At 44.5% G+C, this 20,273-nt stretch overlaps 1 long non-coding RNA gene across 1 annotated transcript in view; it reads left to right on the plus strand.

Annotated features, from left to right (window-relative positions):
* Positions 1-16,803: 16,803 nt before the first annotated feature.
* The window catches only part of LOC141987116 (uncharacterized), a 99,297-nt gene continuing 95,827 nt past the window's right edge, over positions 16,804-20,273 (plus strand). Inside the window, exon 1 of the long non-coding RNA XR_012639445.1 lies at positions 16,804-16,909. This is a non-coding gene — a long non-coding RNA (uncharacterized LOC141987116). The remainder of the gene's footprint in view (positions 16,910-20,273) is intronic.

Here is a 20,273-nt window from a genome sequence, read left to right on the forward strand (position 1 = left end):
AAAAATGGGTGTTATCATACACACTGTAAGAGTGATCACTTAAGATGAGCTATTACCAGCAGAAGAGTGGAGTGGGGGGACAACGTTTTGTAGTGATAATCAAGGTGGGCCATTTCCAGCAGTTAACAAGATCGTCTGAGGAACAGTGGGGGGGCGGGGTGGGGGAATAAACATGGGGAAATAGTTTTACTTTGTGTAATGACCCATCCACTGCCAGTCCCTATTCAAGCTTAAGTTAATTGTATCCAGTTTGCAAATTAATTCCAATTCAGCAGTCTCTCATTGGAGTCTGTTTTTGAAGTCTTTTTGTTGTAATATTGCGACTTTTAGATCTGTAATCAAGTGACCAGAGAGATTGAAGTGTTCTCCGACTGGTTTATGAATGTTATAATTCTTGACATCTGATTTGTGTCCATTTATTCTTTTACGTAGAGACTGTCCAGTTTGACCAATGTACATGGCAGAGGGGCATTGCTGGCACATGATGGCATATATCACATTGGTAGATGTGCAGGTGAACGAGCCTCTGATAGTGTGGCTGATGTTATTAGGCCCTATGATGGTGTCCCCTGAATAGATATGTGGACACAGTTGGCAACGGGCTTTGTTGCAAGGATAGGTTCCTGGGTTAGTGGTTCTGTTGTGTGGTGTGTGGTTGCTGGTGAGTATTTGCTTCAGGTTGGGGGGCTGTCTGTAGGCAAGGACTGGCCTGTCTCCCAAGATCTGTGAGAGTGATGGGTCGTCCTTCAGGATAGGTTGTAGATCCTTCATGATGCGCTGGAGAGGTTTAAGTTGGGGGCTGAAGGTGATGGCTAGTGGCCTTCTGTTATTTTCTTTGTTGGGCCTGTCCTGTAGTAGGTGACTTTGGGGTATTCTTCTGGCTCTGTCAATTTGTTTCTTCACTTCCGCAGGTGGATATTTTAGTTGTAAGAATGCTTGATAGAGATCTTGTAGGAGTTTGTCTCTGTCTGAGGGGTTGGAGCAAATGCGGTTGTATCGTAGAGCTTGGCTGTAGACGATGGATCGTGTGGTGTGGTCTGGGTGAAAGCTGGAGGCATGTAGGTAGGAATAGCGGTCAGTAGGTTTCCAGTATAGGGTGGTGTTTATGTGACCATCACTTATTAGCACCGTAGTGTCCAGGAAGTGGATCTCTTGTGTGGACTGGTCCAGGCTGAGATTGATGGTGGGATGGAAATTGTTGAAATCATGGTGGAATTCCTCAAGGGCTTCTTTTCCATGGGTCCAGATGATGAAGATGTCATCAATGTAGCGCAAGTAGAGTAGGGGCATTAGGGGACGAGAGCTGAGGAAGCGTTGTTCTAAGTCAGCCATAAAAATGTTGGCATACTGTGGGGCCATGCGGGTACCCATAGCAGTGCCGCTGATTTGAAGGTATACATTGTCCCCAAATGTGAAATAGTTATGGGTGAGGACAAAGTCACAAAGTTCAGCCACCAGGTTTGCCGTGACATTAAGTGGCATTAATTTAATGAGTGGCAGAATCAGCAATGAAAAATATTATGCTTCTGGTTGAAAAAAAAAATCAAAAATCCTCATCCGTGACTAACAAGGTTAACCCCACCCGTGTTGCTTACTTTAATGTTATCAAAGACCACTTGTCATTGGACTTCAGTGCAGGCAAGGCCTTAAATCTCCAGAGGAAAACTTTTGTGTTATTTGTGAATCAAGGTGACCACAGCAAGGGCGGTGTCAGTGATTGCCATTTATATAACCTTCCCTCATTCCCTCATCCTCAAATATTTTGCTTATTGGGTTTTCAACAGTATAAATTAGCTGTTAAATGTTGTTTCAGTTTGAAGCTTGTCACCACTTGAGATTAGTAGTTTTGTGAAAATCTGGTTGAAATCCATTTGAACATTTTTAATTGGAAGTAGTTAAAGTAAATAGGATTTAGAGGGGCTCCAGACCTTTTTTGTTTTCTTTCATATGCTGTAACTCATACTAACCAATGGGCAGAGCAACACTAGGCAAGAATAAGAAATTTATTTGAGCATATATTCTCTAAGGTGCCACTAGTACTCCTTTTCTTTTTGCGAGTACAGACTAACACAGCCGCTACTCTGAAACCTGTCACTAGGCAAGAATGTGGCTTAATGGCTTTGTTTTTACTAATGAAAATTTGCAGGAGGTTAGACTTTAACATGAAATCTGTTCCTTGGCGACTTTTTAAAGACTCCAAAGCCCAGGATAGTATGTAATTATTATCTTTTGAATGTTCAGTGGCTTATGTGGAATGAATTGGCAAAAGTGCATTTCTTAAAGTTTTTCTGTGGTAGGAAAAGTGATGGTAGGTTGAGGTTAGCTAACGTGTCAGAGCTATTCTTGTCCTAATGCTGACCTTTACGTTAGTGGAGATGCAGGTTAGCACCTTCTGCCTTGATCTGTCTGGCTGAGGTTAACCCGAGGGGAAGCCAGTGTGTAGACATACCCTTGTGGACATGCATCCATGGGACAGAGGCTACCATCACCAGCCATTTGTTGGTAGTCAAGAAAGGCTGAGTGAGTTGGGGGTTGAACTACAATTTCACCCATAGGCTCCATCTGCAGTAAAGGCTTACATTGTCAGAGCACAGGTGCAGCGTGCTATGTGTATACAGACAAGGGAGAAAGTGAAGAGCAGGGTAGAGCTCACTGGAGAACTTACCGAGAAAACTGCTGCAATGCCTGTCATTACTCCTGCCTTGAAATACGAGTAAGGCTAAGGAGGGGAGTGCACAGCTAAGGCCTTTTGAAGTCTATGGCGTAAACCCAGGCCTCCTCATGCACACCATTTACCATCAAGGAGCTGGCTTATTAGGGTCTGGATACATCTGCTCTGTACAGAGGCTTACACTTAGGCTCAGCTACTCAGAGGCATTTCGGCACCGAATTCCCATTGGTTTCAATGGGAATTAGTGCCTAAATACCTCTGAGGATCTGGGCCTTACTTGTGTTCACTGTGGCCTCTGCTTGCACCAACGCTGGAGCTGAACTCCCTTTTCAAGTGCGGAATAGCTTGCAGGATCAAGGGCTAAGTGAGTAGATCACTGCAGAGCAGCCATGAATGCTTTGTATAATGGCCTCCAATTTCAAATGCAGTTGGGTGGCAAGGGAAGAGTCACGGCTGCTGGGAGTGGAATTTGCTAGGGCACGACAGGTGGGGGAACGGAATTTTGTGGCATGAGGCTTATGGCACGGTCTCAGGACAAGCCCTGAGACACGCAGCAATTCCAGCAGCCTGATGTTAACACCCATTTGGCCTGCTCTACCGCTATCATTCTTGTCCAAGTATAGCACAGATTTGGGAGCAGGCCCCCAAATCCACTTATCATGCAGGAAATGGGGGGTGCAGGGAGCAGCTAAAGAATGTCTGAATGAGGATAGCTCTGTGATTAGCTCTGTATGGAGGATGACCCTACATTCAAACAAGAGTCTCTCTGGAAGGGTGTTCAGTTCTCCGTGGGCGAGTAATAGCCAATGGTTTATGGGGACTTGTGACAAATATAGTGTACCACTAGCATGTATTCAGTGCGAACAAGCCAAAAACGTGGGCCATCATAGCAAAGGGAAGACCATTGATTGCATCTCTGATCTTATTCCAGAGTTTTGTTTGCACAACATTTGTGAGAGGGAAGGTTTTCTCTCCCAGCCTGTGGGGTGGAATTGTCCAGCAATGAAGTTAGGAGTTCTAGCTTGGTGGTACAAGGTTCTCTCTGCCATTTCTCAGCAAGTGCAGCAACAGGAAATGAGAGAAACTTGAACTGGAATCAAATAGCAAATATTGGTAATGATGGACTATAAATGAAGCTGTGTATTAACTGATTTTTAGATACCTGCTTCCTGATTATGTGCAGTACTTGATAATTTCATCCTAAGTGGAGAGGTGGGGGATGAGGGAAATGAGGATGATTTCATGAGGTATAATTATCAGTTGGGTGAGATTTCTCTAACGCGGAGATTCATTAAATCTCTTCTGGCAGCACAGTTTCCTCTTTTTGTTGCCTAATTAACCCCTCCCCCCACTCCAGCATATTTTATAACAAACCTTTAAATAAACAATCAAACAAACGTAAGTTGAGGGGGCTGTCGATAGGGCTGCAGAGCTGCAATGCGTAGTATCTGATTTAGCAGAGCAGTAAGAGGAAGGGGTAGCATAGCATGGAGAGGGTGCAGGGGGATGGGTGATAAGGACCAGGGCAGTCTCTAGGATGTGAAGTGGATAAAGGGGTGTTAGGCTGCCAAGCCTTAATATATTCTTGCTGTTCGTGTTTGTCCGATGGCAGTAAAGCCCATATCTTTCTGTCTGAGATGAACTGGCATTTCAGCTCTGTTATGCACCTCACACAGATCCTGTGCTCCATGTGTTTGCTTTATCTTTGGGCCTTTTTGTCCACCTGCAGCTTCAGTCTTTGCCTCTCTTATGCATCCTACAATTCCCTCTACATGCTCAGCGTCTCCTTCTGCACTCTTTCCTCCTCCGGCTGCTGCTTCATTTCCAACTCCTTCCTCATCTCCTGCTGCACTTCTAAGAACATTTTATCTCTGATCATCTCTTCCTGAGGATGTGGATTTTCAAAGGAGCCTAAAGGGAATTAGGCACCTCAGCTACCAGTGCATTTCAGTGTGTTTGAAAATCCCAGCCTAAGTCGTTAAGAGCCTCTGGGTTTTCCCCTTCCTTCTGTATGCCCCTGCTGGGTTGTGGGGTGGAATTTCCAGGGGTTCAACCTCACCTTCCCTACTTTGCATGGTGGTCCCTGCATCACCGGCTGCAATGGAGTCTGTTGGAGAAAGCAGGAGGTATTTAACACCGCATTTGTATCTAAAATACATGGACTGGATTGCAGCTGAGTATTTAGTGCACAGATATGACGCTGAAGGACCCATCCCTGAGATATCAGTAGTAAAATGTAGAGGCCCAAGTTGAGAAGTTCATATCAAGAGATGAATAGTTCCAAAATCCAAATCTGGATTGGTTTGGGTTCAGTCTGCTAATTTGGGTTCACCTATAATGATATATGCTGCACTGTATGCTCTCCTAAATTCTGTTATTTTGGGTTTGTTTGTCTGAGGTGAAAGGTTCATCCTTGCCTGGATCATTTAAGAAGAAACAATAGGGAAAGAAATGCTGAAGGTCGTCAACAGTCATTTAACTCCTTTGGTTTATTCAATGCTGTACAAACACACAAAAAGTTCCCTGCTCTGAGGGTTACAGCCAATGTACTTTGCCCCAAATTCCTTATTACCTGGCTTTGGAAAAAGCTGGGCCAGATCCTCAGCTGGTGTAAATCCATGTTACTCCATTGAGGTCAATGCCAACTCACCCCAGTGTAACAGGCTAGCTGAGCGAAGTGAACAGGCTAATGGAGGGTACTAGCACGTATTGCAGCAGTGAATATTCCTTCTCTCTTCTGCTTTCCCCTGGGCTTGTTCTGTCATTTTCACGTGGTTTGAGGCTGCCCTGATACTTCTGGACTCAGATGTTGTGGAATGATGCTGATTACAGATGATACCGTGGTGCAGTGAAAGGGGCTCGTAGAGTTTAACAGCATGTGGGGAAAGAGTGTCTTGTAACCTCTAACGCTGGAGGAGTGAAAGGCTGAGAGACTCCTTGTGCTGACAGCGGGAGATCTGAGAGAGACTAACTCAAAGATAGAGTGTTGGTCTCTTTAAAATAAAGAGTTTTATCTGTGCTAAATATGTGTTCCAGTGATGCCCACTTGCCAGTGAGGATGGACTTTGGCCTCAATATACCAGTGAGATTTTCCTCCCCTGGGCATGATTCTGCCTGTCAAACTTGGGTGCAATAAATAGCTTTGCCTTTTTGCTTGCCCTTAATATTGTGTGTGTCTCTTTTTTACACAGGGTAGAGCTTAGCTGCCACTGTGCGGGAGTGAAGTAATGGGAAGCCTTCACACTCAATAGATAGCTATTTCCATCCTTCTCCATGTCTATCTAGACCAATGACAGTGCACAAAATTGCTTTTTCTATCTGCATTTGACTAGAAGACTGCTGCCATTCTTCCCCAGTGCAGACCTCACCACAGTGATCTATGATTTTTGTACTTCAGGCTTGGATTGCTGATATGTGCTCTACTTGAGGCTACCTCTGAAAACCATTTGGCAATTTCAGCTGGTGCAGAATGAGGCAGCTTGCTCATATAATAATGCTTAGCTCTTAGATAGCGCTTTTCATCAGTAGATCTCAAAGTGCTTTATAAGGGAGGTCAGTATCATTACTATCATTTTATAGATGGGGAAACTGAGGCACAGAGCAGTGACATGATTTGCCTGCTGGTGTTTCCTCTGCGGAGTGTGTTGAGTGTGATGGGGTGTTTACCCCACACCGGAGAGGAATGAGTTAATAGAGGCCTCATGGGCCTTCCACACCCTGTCCCAGAAAGGAGCGTAGTGGGGAGTCCTTCAAGCAGCCAACTGAGGAGAGGCTGCACGGAGCAGCCAATCATGGCCCAGTGGGCTAGTACAGAAAGGAGCTGCAGGGCAAAGCAGGGTCAGTAGCTGCGGGAAGCCCAAGGAGTTAGGACTGTGTTCCTCGCAGGCTGCAGCAAGGGTAGCACCTTGGACTGAGCAGCTGCTGGCAGGGAGTGGGGGAGCAAGGGGGAGCTGTGGGCTGGCTGCTGGGACTTGCTAAAAGGCTAATGTACTGCCCATCTTTAAAAAAGGGAAGAAGGAGGATCCTGGGAACTACAGGCCAGTCAGCCTCACCTCAGTCCCTGGAAAAATCATGGAGCAGGTCCTCAAGGAATCAATTCTGAAGCACTTAGAGGAGAGGAAAGTGATCAGGAACAATCAGCATGGATTCACCAAGGGCAAGTCATGCCTGACTAATCTAATTGCCTTCTATGACGAGATAACTGGCTCTGTGGATGAGGAGAAAGCAGTGGACATGTTGTTCCTTGACTTTAGCAAAGCTTTTGACATGGTCTCCCAAAGTATTTTTGCCAGCAAATTAAAGAAGTATGGGGTGGATGAATGGACTATACGGTGGATAGAAAGCTGGCTAGATTGTCGGGCTCAACGGGTAGTGATCAATGGCTCCATGTCTAGCTGGCAGCCGGTATCAAGTGAAGTGCCCCAAGGGTCGGTCCTGGGGCCGGTTTTGTTCAATATCTTCATAAATGATCTGGAGGATGGTGTGGATTGCTCCCTCAGCAAGTTTGCAGATGACACTAAACTGGGAGGAGCGGTAGATACTTTGGAGGGTAGGGATAGGATATAAAGCGACCTAGACAAATTGGAGGATTGGGCCAAAAGAAATCTGATGAGGTTCAACAAGGACAAGTGCAGAGTCCTGCACTTAGGACGGAAGAATCGCATGCACCGCTACAGACTAGGGACCGAATGGCTAGGCAGCAGTTCTGCAGAAATGGACCTAGGGGTTACAGTGGACGAGAAGCTGGATATGAGTCAACAGTGTGCCCTTGTTGCCAAGAAGGCCAATGGCATTTTGGGATGTATAAGTAGGGGCATAGCGAGCAGATCGAGGGACGTGATCGTTCCCCTCTATTCGACACTGGTGAGGCCTCATCTGGAGTACTGTGTCCAGTTTTGGGCCCCACACTACAAGAAGGATGTGGAAAAATTGGAAAGAGTCCAGCGGAGGGCAACAAAAATGATTAGGGGACTGGAACACATGACTTCTGAGGAGAGGCTGAGGGAACTGGGATTGTTTAGTCTGCGGAAGAGAAGAATGAGCGGGGATTTGATAGGTGCTTTCAACTACCTGAAAGGGGGTTCCAAAGAGGATGTCTCTAGACTGTTCTCAGTGGTAGCTGATGACAGAACAAGGAGTAATGGTCTCAAGTTGCAGTGGGGGAGGTTTAGGTTGGATATTAGGAAAAACTTTTTCACTAGGAGGGTGGTGAAACACTGGAATGCGTTACCTAGGGAGGTGGTGGAATCTCCTTCCTTAGATATTTTTAAGGTCAGGCTTGACAAAGCCCTGGCTGGGATGATTTAGTTGGGGATTGGTCCTGCTTTGAGCAGGGGGTTGGACTAGATGACCTCCTGAGGTCCCTTCCAACCCTGAGATTCTGTGATTCTATCAGTACTTGGACTGAGGCAGATCTGCAGGCAGAGAAGATGACAGGAGAGGCACCACCAGGAGAGGGTGCACCGGCTGGCAGAGCTAATCCCCGTGGTGGCCACAAGAGGAGCCATTGCGGTGAGTGGCGCCCATCACATTGAGCCTTTGCACAATGGGATCCTGGTCCTTGACTAGTGGTTCTATGTGCTGTGATAATAAAAATAATAATAGAAGAGAGAAATGGTGAGTAGGGTCTCCAGGGCAGAGTAGTGTGCTGGGGGAGCAGAGTAGGGGAAGGAGGTGTATAAACAATGGAAATCCTACATGCTTTCTGCTATTTGATTCAGATTCTGGATCCAAATTTGGATCCAGCTCATTGTTAGGACTCGGATAAGAGCCAAAGCCTGTAGACTGGGATTTTCAAAGGAGCCTAAGAGAATTAAACACCCAGCTCCCATTGCATTTCAATAAGATTTGGGTGCCTAAGTCCCTCAGGCTTTCTTGGAAATGGTCCCAGCTGCAGTACATAAACTACTATTGACTTAAATGGAACTTGGTGTTTTGACTGCAACAGCTGTTTGGACTAAACAGACTTGAATTCACACTGAATAATAGTGACTGCATACTGTGGATAGTATGGCACAAGCAACAGAATGCAAGATGCATATGAAACGGCAGAAATAACCACACACATCCAAACACGCACAACATACGCTATCCAGCGCTAAATATATTGGTCTCTAGCTTGCCTCCCCAGGTGTTAGATCAAAATTTCATACCATGTCTAAATTTCTTGGAGTTTTTCTGAAGCCAGGTCCAAATTTCCCCGTACATCCCACTTGAGTGCATCTAATTATGCTTGGAGAGATGGGAAAAAAATTCTAGTGCATGCGTCTTTTTATTTTATATTTCCAAATGTTGCACTGTATTTTCCAAAGCAGCATTTTAAGCACACTCAGATTTTTTTGAGAAACATGAATCAAACCCCATAAGTTTGTCCATCTATATGTGCTCTGATGAAATAGCTATGTAAACACTTGCACTCTTATTTTAGTGGTACTCTTGAGAGGCCTGTGAGTGTTGGGAGAGTTGTTTGATGTATGCTGTTTTGATGGTAGTCACAGCAGAAGAGGTCTTAAAACAAAGGCCCATGTACGTTTTTACCAAGAGAAAGTCACAGTAACAGGTTTCAGTGTAAATGAGAGTTGTATTGCCTTCCATCAGAGATGACTTGAAAATAAAGTGCTTTGATGGTAATACTGCAGATGTCTGCAGGAAACCCAGCATAGCCTTGAACGCTGTAGTTAGATAGCTGTGCAAAAAAGTACCTGAAGAGAAGAGCTAATGTGCAATACTTCTATTTAAGATAGAGGGAGGAAATAGAAATTGTGATAGCCTGCTATTTCAAGTAATAATAGAAAGTACTTGATGTTTACATGGTGAATGGATCAATACTAATTCTGTAGTCAGAGCACATACAGTAGTTTGGATTATACAAGTGATAGATGCACTCGGTATAGCTGAAATTTCTACCCTGCAACATTTATTTCTCACTGCGTGTTAGATGGAATTTTCCACCCAACTATCTGGAAGGATTTGCATAAGAATGGTGATAGAGCAGTATTCTTTAATGATGTGATTTTCTTTGTTAAACTTCAAAAATGTCTACAGTGCATGATGAGGTTTGGATGAATTGCCAAGCTAATGCTTTTATATTTTCTTTAAAGAGCTTATCTTTGCTGTGTTGTGGGAGTTACTTTATATTGTTGTCATAAAGGCAGTGGCAGTAAAGCCGACTTTATAGCAACCCTAAGAGGTGCCCCTTCCCCCAGCCTTGGGTCTTCACTACCACTGACGGCAACAGATTGAGACACCCCTTAGCTGGCACCTGTTTTGTGCTGCTATTTGGTCATTTGTACTCCTCTTTTATGGGACTATACATGGCATTACTCACTGCTGTGCTGTGCCATTTTACGTTCAAAACAATGACCTCTTGTGTTTAACCTAAATCAGCACAGGTTGCTGTAATGTTTGCTGAAACTGGGTCAAAACTGGGTTCTTTGCAGAATAACATTCTTGAATTAATAGAAGCGAAATATTAAACCACATTTGGAAAGCCTCTGCTGGTTACAGCTATTGCAGAGATTGTTATAAAATGGTACAGCAGACTGTTTCCTGCCCCCCTTCTTACAAAAGGCTAATTTCTAAAACAGGAGGGGGGAAGTGCTTGAAATGTGGTGAATCTTAGGAATGTGACTGTAACCTGATGTGAAGCAATATTTCCTTCCTGGGGTGCTGGCCCTATGAGTCACCTGCCAGCCTATGCTGAGGTTATCTGGAAATCTCAGGACAGCATGAAAAATTACCAGGACCAGTATCTGCAACATTTGTCATCAAATCTGGTTGCATATATGGGACAATGATTTCCCTTATACTTCTGCATTAGATAGAGAAGGCCTAATTCTGCCCACAGTCACACTAGTGGGATTCCATGGATCCCAGCAGTACAGCATGAGTGTAAATGAGAAAAGAATTTGGCCCAGGTTTTTTCTTTTTGTTGCCAGTTAGCAGCAGTAAGTGTATAAATGTATTTTTAATGGGCATAATTCTTCTCTAATAACCATATGCCAGGGCCCAGCTCCAATATTCTGCTTCGCTAGCACGGGCAGAACCAGTGCACTCCATGTATTTATTTATTTGGATTTAGGGAATAATAATAGTAGGTGGGCATCCCATACTCTGGGCACCCTTACAGTGCATTACAACATACAGGATCACATACCATCTCTTGATACATTCAGAGAGATAATCAGTCGTACTCACAGGACTTCCATTGTCCTCTTGTTCCCCCAATTTTCCCAACCAGTCCAGGTCAGCCTCCAAAGCCCTGGAAAACAGATGTTCTTTGGAGCAAGAGGAGAGCATTAATATCTGAGTTGATATGTACCATCCTCTCTCAGATCCCTTTTCAAGGCCAACTTTTGCTGCTCTGCCTACAAAATAAATAAATCAACACACATACCATGACTAGGATTAGGGGCAGTTAGGGAAGTCTGTACTTATGTAATTACAAAACAAATTTGGATGTATATAAAATGGATTGTGCCTCTCTCTCCAACCCTTACTATATAATTGTCTTAAGCCCTCTTTCAGAAAAACACTTAAGTGTGTGCTTAATTTTAAGTCAATGGAATTTAAGTGCATGCTTAAAGTTAAGCAGAGGCTTAAGTGCTTTGCTAACTTGTGTGGGTGGGGGCATAGATTGTAAATGCACTGGATTAGGGACTATGCCTACTTCCAGTCTGTACAGTCCCAAGGACAACGGGGCCCTGATCCTGGCTCAGTAAACATTAAATAATGATGTAGATAGAATACACACTAGACCTCAGAATTACAAATACCTTAGGAATGGAGGTTGTTCATAACTCTGAAATGTTCATAATTCTGAACAAAACGTTCTCGTTGTTCTTGCAAAAGTTTACAACTGAACATGGACTTAATACAGCTTTGAAACTTTACTGTGCAGAAGAAAAATGCTGGTTTTAACCATGTTAATTTAAATGAAGCAAGCACAGAAACAGGATCCTGACCTTATCAAACCTTTTTTAAACTTTCCCTTTTTGTTAGTAGTTTATGTTTAACACAGCACTGCACTGTATTTTCTTTTTTTTTTTTTGGCTCTGCTGCGGCCTGAACTTCTGGTTCCAAATGAGGTGTGTGGTTGACTGGTCAGTTCGTAACTCTGAGGTTCTACTGTAATATTAGAGTTAATATTCACTGTGTGGATTTGAGAGGGGAAGGTATCCCTTATGTATGGACCTTCTCAGTCACCAAACTTGAATTAAGAGAAAAAATATTAGGGAAATATTAGAATCCCTGGAATAATGGAATTAGAGAAACACTTAAGTTCTCACGGACCATTTTAGAACATAGACAAAAAGTGTCTCTTGCTAATTTATTTGATTTAAACATCCTATGTGAACCCTCCCACCATTCACATGACAAAAGAATTCCTCTACAGGGTGCTTATTCCATAATTGTCCATTATAGGAATTTTTTTCACCTTCCTTGGAAGCATCTGGTCAGACACAGGGATAATGGACTAGATGCACAGTTGATCTGTTCTGGTATGGAACTTCCTATGGCCTTATGACTAAGAAGACCCCACAGCTAATTGAGGTTGCCAATTCTATAGTTATAATGGTGGTGAATTCTTTTACAAATTATTAACCTGGCTTCAAATAGCAGCTAACGCGATGATGGAAGATAGAATGGTGTCTGTGCATTTCCTGCTATGTTTTACACCCCCCTTGCTAGTTGCTTTTCTTGCTACACCCGTCTGACCTCTCAGCATTCCATTCTACTTATTTTACACACCCACTGAATCCCCAAGTAGTACAAAGAACATCACTTTACCATTTACACCTGTTTTTGACCAATTTCTGCCCAGTGTGGAACTAGGCATCCCCACTTACGCTACCAGTGAATTTGGCCCAATATAATCTGTGGTGCTACAAGATCCAGCCACTTAGATTTTACACCAGTCCTAATGCTGTTAACTTCAGTGGAGTTAATACTGATTTACAGTAATGTACGTGAGTGGAAAATCAGGCCTGGAATAAAGGGTGTTACTCCAAATCTAACTGATATAAGTGAGGGCAGTGTTTGGCTGTGTGAGTACAGACTGTGATGGGCACGGCAACCTACATTCAGCATTTCCTTGCTCTTTGGAGTTGGTGTCTCTACTACAATGTTATGTTAACACATATTTGGTGTTTAATTAACTTGAGTGGTGGAACTGAGAAATAAATGCTGTCTCTACATAGGTAGGAGATGTGGTATTTGTCAAGCTGTTGATCCCACTTTATAACAATGCAGGCAATAGAGCCCACAAAATGATCTGAGAAGCCCCACCGTCCAGGATATATGTTACAGGAAGCATTAACCATCCATAAAAATTCCTTTGCTACTCAGGAATTTAAACCACAGCTACTGATATTAAACCACAATTGCATTCTGTAACGCTTTCTTTAAGAATTAGACATTCGGAAACCCTTGGCTGACTGTGGTTTCTGATATTTGTGTTATGACATTTATGTTACTTATTTTTTTCCTTTGCATAATAATTATTTACTTACATATTTAAATACAAATAATGTAAAATTAAAATGTGATACTTATAAAATCTGATTTGGTATGTCTTTGTGAATGTGTAAATATATCAAAATCGCCTGTGTATTTTTTCACTTAATAAGCACTTGGAAAAGGATAAATTGAACAAGCCTGCTTGTAGCGACAGTAATTTGGAACCACAATTTAGCCTGACAGCATTGGAGACTGAAGTTCTCTGTTTATCTGCAGAACACGCACAAGTAATGATAACTTCCTCCCTGCACCCACAATATGCTGCTACCATAACTGGAGGTGAAGAAAGCTAAGCCAATCAGTGCCCAAACCTGCAAGGTACTGTGAGGCCTGAACTCCTATTGGTTTCTGTTGGAGTGGATGGTGCTCTTTACAGTACCTGGCAGGATCATGGAAGATCAGGGTTGGAAGGGACCTCAGGAGGTCATCTAGTGCAACCCCTGCTCAAAGCAGGACCAACCCCAAAGGTCATCCAGTGCAACCCCTGCTGAGGCTGCGGGGGAGGGGGAACAGTAGGCGAGGGGCTGGGGACTAGATTCCCGGGCCAGGAGCTCAGGGGCCGGGTGGGAGGGTCCCGTGGGCCAGATGTGGCCCGCGGGCCATAGTTTGCCCACCTCTGCTCTTGACCCTATCCCTGCTCTCCAGCGTATCTACCTCTCCCCCCAACTTAGTGTCATCTGCGAACTTGCTGAGGGTGCAATCCATCCCATCATCCAGATAATTAATAAAGGTGTTGAACAAAACCGGACCCAGGACTGACCCTTGGGGCACTCCACTTGATCCCAGCTGTCAAGTAGACATCGAGCCATTCAGCCCGACAATCTACCCAGTTTTCTATCTACCTTATAGTCCATTCATCTAATCCATACTTTTTTAACTTGCTGGCAAGAATACTGTGGGAGACCATATCAAAAGCTCTGCTAAAGTCAAGCTATATCATGTCCACTGTTTTCCCCATATCCACGGAGCCAGTTATCTCATCATAGAAGGCAATCAGTTGGTCAGGCATGACTTGCCCTTGGTGAATCCATGTTGACTATTCCTGATCACTTTCCTCTCCTCCAAGTGCTTCAAAATGGTTTCCTTGAGAACCTGCTCCATGATTTTTCCAGGGAAGTGGTGAGGCTAGAGTTCCCTGGGTTCTCCTTCTTCCCTTTTTTAAAGATGAGAACTATATTTGCCTTTTTCCAATCTTCCGGGACCTCCCACGATCCCCACGAGTTTTCAAAGATAATGGCCAATGGCTTTGGAATCACATTGGCCAACTCCCTCAGCACCCTTGGATGCATTAGATCTGGACCTGTGGACTTGTGCATGTCCAGCTTTTCTAAATAGTCCTTAACCTGTTCTTTCACCACTGAGGGCTGGTCACCTCCTCCCCATGCTGTGCTGCCCAGTGCAGCAGTCTGGGAGCTGACCTGGTCTGTGAAGACCAAGGCAAAAAAAGCTGTGAGTACTTCAGCTTTTTCCACATCCTCTGTCACTAGGTTGCCTCCTCCATTCAGTAAGGGGCCCACACTTTCCCTGACTTTCTTCTTGTTGCTAACATACCTGTAGAAACCCTTCTTGTTACCCTTCACATCCCTTGCCAGCTGCAACTCCAGTTCTGTTTTGGCTTTCCTGATTGCATCCCCACATGCTCAAGTAATATTTTTATACTCCTCCCTAGTCATCTGTCCAAGTTTTCACTTCTAGTAAGCTTCCTTTTTGTGTTTAAGCTCACTGGAGATTTCACTGTTAAGCCAAGCTGGTCGCTTGCCATATTTTCTCTTCTTTCTGAACATCAGGATGGTTTGTTCCTGCACCCTCAATAGGGCTTCTTTAAAATACAGCCAGCTCTCCTGGACTCCTTTCCCCCTCACATTAGCCTCCCAGGGGATCCTGCCCATCAGTTCCCTGAGGGAGTCAAAGTCTGCTTTTCTGAAATCCAGGGTCCATATTTTGCTACTCTCCTTTCTTCCTTTTGTGAGGACCCTGAACTCAACCATCTCATGGTCACTGCTGCCCAAGTTGCCACCCACTTCTACTTCCCCTACCAAATGGCCCCTGGTTGGTTCCTCCAGTAATTGCACCAGGAAGTTGTCCCCAACACTCTCCAAAAACTGGATTGTCTGTGCACTGCTGTATTGCTCTCCCAGCACATGTCGGGGTGATTGAAGTCCCCCATGAGAACCAGGGCCTGTTTTCTGGAAACTTCAGTTAATTGTCCAAAGAGAGCCTCGTCTACCTCATCCTCCTGGTTCAGTAGTCCACCACGACAGCACCCTTGCTGCTCTCGCTTCTAAACTTAACCCAAAGACTCTCAGCCTCTCCTCGTAAGTCATGTGCCCCAGGCCCCTGATCATTTTCCTTGCCCTCCGCTGGCCTCTTTCCAATTTGTCCACATCCCTTCTGTAGTGGGGGGCCCAAAACTGGATGCAATACTCCAGATGTGGCCTCAGCAGTGCCGAATAGAGGGGAATAATCACTTTCCTCGATCTGCTGGCAATGCTCCTACTAATGCAGCCCAATATGCTGTAAGCCTTCTTGGCAACAAGGGCACACTGCTGACTCAGATCCAGCTTCTCATCCACTGCAATCCCCAGGTCATTTCCTGCAGAACTGCTGCTTAGCCAGTCGGTCCCCAGCCTGTAGCGGTGCCTGGGATTCTTCTCTCCTAAGTGCAGGACTCTGCACTTGTCCTTGTTGAACCTCATCAGATTTCTTTTGACCCAACCCTCCAATTTGCCTAGATCACTCTGGACGCTATCCCTACCCACCAGCGTCTCTACTTCTCCCCCTAGCTTAGTGTCATCTGCAAACTTGCTGAGGGTGCAATCCACATCATCCTCCAGGCAGGGCAGTGTCTGTGGCAGGGGAGTGAGGAGGCGAGCGGTGGGTGGGGAAGTGAGGAGGAACACAGGAGGCAAGCGGCTGGCGCATGGGCAGTGGGTGGAGCCCCCCTTTAGGGAGGCTAGCTCCCGACTGCATCCCTTCTGCCTACGCTCCCGGACCCCAGCAGCTGGAGCCCCGAGACCCTCCCGGCCCCTGGAGCCACAAGCCTCCCACCTGGAGAAGCCCCGAGCATCCCCTCCATGGCCGGAGGAGCCCTGGGCTGGCCAAAGCCCTGAGACCCACCCCCCACATCTGCCTGAAGCCCGGAGTGGCCCCCACCCCTTGTCCAGAGGAGCTCCGAGCTGGCCGAAGCCCCGAGCCCACACAGCTGCCCGGAGGAGCCCCGCGTCAGCTGCAGGCGTGCCTCCCTTCCCCAGACCCAAGCCACCCAGATATGTTTTTCATTATTATTGGGACTTCTATTATGTAAAAGCATTTTTAAATGTACTTCAGAATTGTTATACAGACAACCACTTTTACCAAAAAAGCAAAAGAAACCATCAGAAAACAAGAATGTGCAAAGCACCTTATTTGTGTTTCTATTCTGCTAGGTCCATTAAAGAATAGAGATAACTGTGCATGACTTTTATTATTGAGTCTGCAAAAAAAAAAACACCCCCCCAAACCTTACATAAATAAATTACAATGATTTGGATGTATATATGTCCATATTACTTTATTAACTTTAGGAAAAATAAATAATTTTAGGAAAAAGTGTGAGTTCAGCCACCATCAAGAGTTACCTGACCAGAGAGCTGTCACCAAGGAAGAAGACTACCCAGAGTCCTGGAGGGTGCGATTGAGATGACAGGCTGAGTGACCGCAGGAAGGGGTGTCTGACCAGTGGTGAGTTAATCCACAGATGAGGCACAAGCAGTGAGTAGTGAAACCCGTTACGCTCCCCATTTATTCTGGATCACCTTTTACTCCTATGATTCATACTTTGCAAGTATTTAATAGATGTTCCAGGCCAGAAGGGACCATTTTGCTCCTGTAGTCTGGCCTCCTGCATGACACAGGCCACAGTGTTTCACTTGGTGATTCATGCATCTAGCCCAACTGTTAGTGGTTGAACTAGAGTATCTGTTAGAAAGACACCCAATTTTAATGGGAAAGCTCCGGGTGATGGAGAATTTAGCATGTTCCTTTGCTCCTAGTCCACTTCTCCCATATCAGAGTTGCTCATATGCTGTCTCCAAATCCCATATCTACCCTGTTGTTTAGAGGGCAAATAAAGCGAAGAATGTCCCCTCTATTTCACCACGTGGCTGAAGATTGAGCCATCAGCCAATCCATCTGGCCGGTTTTAAAACTGGATGGCTCTTCACGGCAAGGGATTTTTCTGGACAAAATGACTGACTACAAGGAAATACCAATTTTTGAGTAGTCTAACCCCCAGAGAACTGTATATTTAAAAAAAGCAATTATCCCTCTCTAAAGTTTCATGAAGCCTTCCAGAATAATAGTTTGTTTTAAAAATAAACATCTGTAGTTATTTACTTGTGTGTAAATGGGTTTAAACCTTTGTCTACTCTTCCAATTTTATTGGTTAAAAGAACAGAAAACAGTGCCCAAGACTTTCAAATGTCGGTGATTTTGGGGACCTCAGTTTGGAATGTCCAATGTCAGACAGCCCAAAGGGGCCTGATTTTCTAAAACTGCTGAGCACCTGACCTCTGAAAATCAGACCCTTTTAAGGTCTATCAAGTAGGGCTGGTTGGGAAACAAGAACTTCATTTTGTGAATAATACTGAGGTTTTGGAATTTGGTTTTGTTCCCCATCAAAGTGAAAACAAGACCATTAGAAATTTTTAGTGAGGAAAAGGAGTCCCCAGAATAGTCTGGTTGTTTAGGCACTCCCCGAGGCTGTGGGAGGCAGATGTTGAAGTCCCTGCTCCACGTGAGTCAGGCTATTGGCTGTGTTGAGTCTGTGTGCACACCCCCACATCTTTTTGACCAGAAATCCATCCTGGACTGAAAAACCCTTTTTGATGAAAATTTCATCATCACGGATAAACTTCTGCGGAAAGATTCCGTTTAGTCTAATCAGCATTTTCTGATGAAAAAGCATTTTGTCAGGAATTTTCCTGACCGGTTCTACTTTCAATTTGGGAACCCCAAATCAGTAGTCACTTTTGAAAATCTTTGCAGTCCTCTTAGCACTACATGATTGTTCATTACCTCACAGTTGCTGCACCAAAGCATGGTGCAAACGGTTGGTTTGTTCCATTTCACTTTAATTGTTTTAAAAGGAATGCCAATATAATTTTGCGGTGAGGAAGGCTCAACACATATTGGCATTTCAAAATAAAAATAAAACGGACTGAGATTGTCTGTGAAGAAGAATGATGAAGAAAATTATCCCAGTATGCTGTTTCACATATCTAGCTCCTGGTATAAATTGTTGTTAATGGTATTGTGGTAGTGCCAGGTGGCTCTGACTGAGATATGGGTTCTACTGCGCTGGGTGCTGTACAACATGCAGACAGAGGTGTTTCCTGTCCCTGAGATCTTACAGTCTAAATAGACACAGCAGGCAAAGGGTGGGAGTGGAAACAAACACAGAGGTTGTTCATTCTGTTCAGTTTTTTATGCTGCCCTCATGCATTGTGGTATCCTCCAGAAATCCATTGGGACATGACTCATTTTTTGTGCGCGATTCTCTTTCTTTCTCTTTCTCTCTGCCTTCGTTTTCTTTCCAAAGAGAAAATTATGTGATGTTTGGTTTAACTTTTAAATTTATTTATGTATTTGGTTATTGCTGTGGAGGGTGTGTGTGTGTGTGTGTGTGTGTGTGTTGAAGTCAAGGCCAGAAAAGTGTGCCCTGCAATTGGCATGGAGAGTGATGAGGTTGGAGGCAGTCTTTACTCCCTGTAGGAGTTTGTTCTACCACCTTTGGCTGGCCCAGAGAGCTCTGTCTCCTGCAAAGAGGAGGAGTGAAGCTGGCCACGGTCCTCAGCCTGGAGCGTCAGGCAATCTGTTAGGGACCCTGGCCCCAGACCACTGGGTGCCTTGAAGATAAGGACAGAGACCTTGAATCTGACTCAGTAGTCTATGAGAAGACAAGCCACTGTAGAGAGCAGAGGACAAGTCTGAGATATTCATGGTAGCTTGTGTTGCTGAGGAGATGTGCGCCTGTGTTCTGCATTAGATGGTGTATCCTATATGCTGATGGCTTTGTCCCGGGTATGCTCCATTGCTGAGAGGTGAGGAAGGTCTGCATTACTAACGCCAGGTCATTGCCTGCCAGGATGTCTTGTGACAGAGACTTGCTCCACATCACAAAGCAGGGCAGTGGCAGAGCAAAGATTAGTACCCAGGTCTGCTGAGTCCCTGTCCAGTGCCCTGTTCACTACGCAACACTCCCTCTCATTCGCGAAGTAGAAGGAATCCATGCTGTTGGTCAGTGTACTGACAGCAAACTTCCGTCTCCTGGGAGGTTCTAAATTGGGCAGTTTATATTCTTATATAAGATGACAATAAAGCCTTATAGAGACCATAATTGGGCTTAAACTTTTTAAGAAACAAAATTGAAACAGCAAGGTATCCAAATATGCATGTAACCATCACTGTGTTCATCTGGCTAGGAGCTGCTCCTTCAGATCACCTTCTAGTGCTTTTGATATGGAATCTAGTGAATCATTTTCCTTCCCAATAATTTCTCAGATTGGTACTCCTCCTGAGGGATCTTCACTGTATTACTTCAAGTTTGCTGTGTCTTTATCTATTTATAGCGCTTGCAAATTCATTTAGGCAAAGCTGGAGTTTCAATCTATTTTTCAGAGGCTCTTCAAAGGTGCTGAAATAGTATCTGAAGGAGGTGTCACCCGACTAGAAGAGACACCACCAGACAATATTATAAATGAGAGACAGATGGGTTGCTGCTCACAGACAAGATTATGGCGAGAAACCTGTTTACCTTTTGCAATACACCCGTCAAGCTGAACAAGTATTTGGAACAGAATTGAGCTGAATAATGCATATCTCTACTAGTCTCTAATTCTCATAGCTCCTTACCCTGAATCCTATAATTCCCCCTCTCCATGTTTGCAGAATCATCTAGCTCATTTGTTTCAGGTTTTGTTTTGACCTTTTGTAAATGCAACACATTGGTTGCTAAGAAATGTATTTATTTCACTTTAACAATGTACCCATCTTGTTACCCACACCTGTATTTTTCTAATTATTTATGTAGAGTGGATGGACGCCC

This window comes from Natator depressus, chromosome 5 (genome assembly GCF_965152275.1).
Source record: "Natator depressus isolate rNatDep1 chromosome 5, rNatDep2.hap1, whole genome shotgun sequence".
In the NCBI taxonomy this organism is placed as follows: domain Eukaryota; kingdom Metazoa; phylum Chordata; order Testudines; family Cheloniidae; genus Natator; species Natator depressus.